This window comes from Pseudorasbora parva, chromosome 6, assembly GCF_024679245.1.
Source record: "Pseudorasbora parva isolate DD20220531a chromosome 6, ASM2467924v1, whole genome shotgun sequence".
In the NCBI taxonomy this organism is placed as follows: Eukaryota; Metazoa; Chordata; class Actinopteri; order Cypriniformes; family Gobionidae; genus Pseudorasbora; species Pseudorasbora parva.
The window spans coordinates 29,205,442-29,210,443 of record NC_090177.1 but is presented as its reverse complement, the minus strand read 5'-3'; the positions used below and the strand labels follow the sequence as shown (position 1 = coordinate 29,210,443).

At 36.3% G+C, this 5,002-nt stretch overlaps 1 long non-coding RNA gene across 1 annotated transcript; it reads left to right on the top strand.

The window, feature by feature from the left end:
* The first annotated feature begins 612 nt into the window (after nt 1–612).
* On the top strand, nt 613–3,937 carry LOC137079367 (uncharacterized). Its single transcript, XR_010905478.1, has 4 exons — nt 613–1,033; nt 1,303–1,401; nt 1,672–1,718; nt 3,759–3,937. It is a non-coding gene; the product is annotated as an uncharacterized lncRNA (long non-coding RNA).
* Nucleotides 3,938–5,002: the final 1,065 nt, after the last annotated feature.

The following is a 5,002-nucleotide window of genomic DNA, read 5'->3' as shown; positions in this document are numbered from 1 at the left end:
GGTACTCTCGTAACCGTGTGCGCTTCGGCTTCACACATACGAGACACTTGGTCCTATGGCGATGTGGGTATAAGCGTTCTCACAGCGTTTCGACGCAGCTCGAGTTCCCCGAAAGGGAACGTCTCAGGTTACGTATGTAACCCTAGTTCCCTGAGGGAACGAGACGCTGCGTCGCTCTGCCATACTCCCGGCGTGTCCGTGATCACTTACTTCAGGCTTTATCAGAAGCTAGTTCCTGTTTGTGTTCGCGGACCTTTTATAGTCTCCGGTTGATGACGTCATCACGTCGGCGACGTCATCACGTCGGCGACGATCGATCTTTTTTCCGATGGAATGGTTCTACAGGCGCTTCACGACGCATTAACGCAGAGGCGTTCTCACAGCGTTTCGACGCAGCGTCTCGTTCCCTCAGGGAACTAGGGTTACATACGTAACCTGAGACGATTTCCATCCTAACAGCTCACAGTTTTACATTTGTGACAAATTCCTTTGCATTTTATGTTTTTTATGTAACCAGATATTGAACAAGATCTTCTACATAAATCTTAGTTGAAAAATAGCAAAGATGCCAAATATACTTTAAACCACACTGTAAAATCTAACAGTGAAATTCACTAAATGAAATAAGTTCATTTTACTTAATGTTACCAAAAAAGTTAATTCAACTTAACAAATATGTGTGATGTTAACTCAAAAATGTATTATTGTAAGCAAACCTCAATCTAAATAAGTTACTAAAACTTTTTAACTCTAATGGTTTAAGTTACAGATATTTATTTAATCTAGTATTTTACATCTATGGCCAATTAAATAACTAAAAGCTGATAAAATAAATAAATAAACAATAGTATATACATTAATCTACCTCATATTAAGCCTACAGTCTTACATTAAGCTCTTTTAAAGTCATTACATTTAGTCATGTCAAAGTATCATCCCAGTGAGTTTCCGAGGTAACAAAAACCGCACCATTTTCCCTCCTTCAGTCCAGTCACAGCAGGACGGCTCGCGCTACAGTCAAGAAAAACAAAAGGTAAGCGTTTCAAACTTATTTATTCATATTTCGCTCATGTTTGAACGTTTTCAGTGTTATTTTCGTACCTCTTTTATGTTTATCCGAAGATTAACCAGCTCAGTAATGTTGTGTGTAAAGTTAGCCAGCAAACAATCTAACATTAGGAGCAAATGCGCTATTGCACCGTGTTATCAACGGTAATGTACACGTTTGGAGTTAATTATGCTGTTTTACACTGCAGTTTGTCAGCGGGGAATTAAAAAATATATGTTTGTGCTTTCTCACAGTCGGACAGATAAACGCTGGCTTTTGAGACAGTTGGCCATCTTTCCATGTCTCTCGTCTCGTGCCACAGTGACGTTAACTAACTTACGTTAAAGCAAAAGGTAACGTTAATGCAAACTCACGCATTCCTTATATTACAACCGTTTTAAATGTATTGTTAATCGAATTCGAGTTTCCTCTATCATATGTGATGCTAGTTAATTTGACTAAAGCAGCTGAAGCTCCGGGGTGAACAAAGTGACTTGAGGAGCATTTTAGATCCTGTTTTGCTAACGTTAGATAAAATTTTAAACTGTTATTTGTTTCTCATGACGTTTTCTCATTTGAAACTCACACTAACACATTGTTGCCATGCTTTTAAATCTTTTCAGAGCAAAGACGAAGGTGCAATGGCAGCAACGTGGCTACAATTCTATGAGTAAGTAAGTTAGAATTAACATTGAACAAATCAATGGAATTTTGTAACGTTACTGTGCAAAATGCAAATGAACAGTTTTGTTATGAACAGTTACATAATGTTCATACAAATATAAGTTTGTTCTTCAATTTTAATTTTTGAATGAATTGCTATTTTTGCAAACGTAATTATGACCATAAATGTCTTTTAGCACAACTTGTAAGTCTTCTGAAGCAATATGATTTTTTTAAAAGGCTTAAAGTCCAAAGACCAGTCTGTCTATCATTCAAAGTCATGTTGTATTGCTTCAGGAGAATACTGGTCAAGTCTTGAAAGTTGTTGTTATAGTCGGCTTTCCTAATATAAACAGAAACGTTTCGTGTGTTATATTTTCACTGGCAGTTATCCTGAAGTTGCCTTGGGATTGTAAAGGTGTAAGGTAATTGGCAATGCTAGATTTGCAGTGGTTGAAAGAAGTCTTGTCATGAATCATAAAAAAAACTACGATCCTGGCAGGTCTGTTACTATTTAAAAGGAAGAGTCAGGAGATGTTTTCAAGACACAAGGTAGGACACATGTCAAAACTACATTACATTTATTTAGCAACATGTTAACCTTTCAGCTGCCACCAGCATAAATGCATGGTGTGGTTACAGTGACTGATAGTGGATCATTCAAGTTGTCTTAAATGTATAGTCCACTTGCCAATACAAATTCAGTCATGATTCATAAATTACCAACCCTCATATTGTTTTAAACACATAAGAATTTTATTAATCTGTCCATTGAAAATCTAGTCTTCAAAACGTTTAATTTAGGCTTTCATTAGCATATACATTGAGCACAGCAAAAGCTTATTTGACACATAATAAACCAATCTCAGCTCAAGCTTAAAGGAATCGTTCACCCTGATTTACTCCCCCCCTCAAGTCCTCCTTGGTGTAAATAACATTCTTCTTTCAGGCGAATACAATCAGAGTTATATTAATACGTGTCCTGGCTCGTCCAAGCTTTATAATGGCAGTGAATGGCAGCCCAAAATTTGTAGCCCAAAAAAGTGCATCCATCCATTTTAAAAGTGCTCCACACGGCTCCGGGGGAATAATAAAGGCCTTCTGAATTAAATCGATGCGTTTGTGTAAGAAAAATATCCTCTCGTGATTCAAAATGCTTGTGCAACGCCCGACATCATCGTCACATCATTTATGTTTTTTACGCTGCGTCCGCCGTCAACGCCGTGGCTGTTATGCTTTTTTACGCTATATCCGACGTCATCGTTGCATCGGAAACTAGTTATTTTCTTATTTTTTAACGAGTTTAAATAAGTTTCTTATATAAACCCATCGATTCACTTCGGAAGTACTTTATTAACCCTCCAGAGTCATGTGGATTACTTTTATAATGAATAGATGCACTTTTTTGGCTTCAAATTTTGGACAGCCATTTACTGCCATTATAATGCTTGGATTAACCAGGACATTTATTAATACCGCTCTGATTATATTAATCTGAAAGAAGAACGTAATTTACACCAAGGATGTCTTGCCATTATCCATTTAAAATTTGTTAATCAAATCTGTCTTGTTTCACCTTGTCTACACCGGATGTGAGCAGCGCGACAGGACAAAAGAGCCCCTTATAGTCCGTTATGTTGTCTACACTGGATGCAGCGTGATGTGAGCGACAAATCTTTGACAGTAAACTGTTGCCTCTTTCTATTTATGACATACTGACATGTAAAAACAAATGTTTTGCAATGTGTGCATTATCGCTTGAATTCAATTCAATTCAATTCGTCATTCAATTCAAGGTCTAGAACATTCGGCTGATACACCCCTGAAAATGTTTTTCCCCCAATTAAACCTTGCTGACAAACAACTTATCATCTTTACAAAATTGAACTACAGGGTTTTAAATAAGCACACGCCCAATTACATCAACAATAATCCGTTCCTTATAACATCGTTTTTTTTATTTATGAAAATTGAAATATGGTGTCTGCCCTGACAAGGGTTATTTTTATATATGGTGACATACAAACTTTTTTTCCAATGCATATAGAAAAAGGAGCTTGACCAGGTGCAGAAGCCAACAGTCACCATCCTTACTGTCGAGGAGGAAGAGGGAACGTTACCTTTAAACCCACTGGATGCTTTGATTGTCTTTAAAGATGAGGTGGTGATGTCTGCCAAGTCTTCGGTCAGTGCAATACACTTAGAGTACATTAAAGATCATACAGTGCTTTTGCTTTTTGAGGAAACGTACCTTTTTACATAATTTTTTTTATTTTAAATGTTTTGTTATTTAAATGTTATGACTTTTTTTAAACATGTTTGTGCTGTTTTATTTGGTGAAAAAGTCTAATATTTTTTGTCTAGTTATATTTGTGAACATATGGCATACTGTATTTATGATGTAAATGTTATATTTCAATAAATTACTTAAAAATACCCTCCTGTTCTGTCTTCATTTTGTACCAATGTCAGCTTGTGCTTAGTCTTATGTAACTTAATCACTTTGAGTTTGACCATTTGCCGCAATCTGTTTCCTAAAACCATTTAAGTAACCATGTAGTTGTTAAGACTTAGTTAGATTTGTTACCTGAATTCAAACTGAATTAATAAAATTAACTTAAAATCTTTAAGTTCAGTTTACTCTTAATAATTGATCAACACAACACTAAAATATAAGTTTTAACACTTAAACAACACTAAAATATGAGTTAATTTAACTCAATGTATATGAGTTTTCAGTACTCATACTTAATGGTTTTAAAACTTAATTGGTTTGAAGCAATCGGTTTCCTCAAATGGTTTGAGTTACCGTAACTTGTTGGGTTTTACAGTGTGGTAGCTCATTCTGAGGGGCATTTTGAGCCCCTCAGAATTCGCTGCCTCTCCATATGAACCATTTTATCAAGCCAGAACACATCTGTTCTACTGTTGCAGCCCATGGCCAAAGCCTGACTCCACACCAAAACTTAGCAGGTTCTAGCCCTGATGTAATGTGAACTGAAGAGGTTTTTTTTTCAAAAACGGAATTGTTATTAGAGGATGTTTTGGGAAGTCATCTCTTAGTTGTTTACTCACAGGTCTTTTATTGCAGTTACATGAAAGTGAGATCTTTTTGGAGAAAACTCAATTGTTATTAAAAGATTATTTAGTGAGGCCTGTAGGGTGTTTTCACACTAGCAGAATATGTGGGAGAGAGTTGCTATAGTTTGAGTACACTGTAATGCAATACGGGTGGTAGCTCATTCTGAGGGGCATTTTGAGCACCTCAGAATTTGCTGCCTCTCCATATGG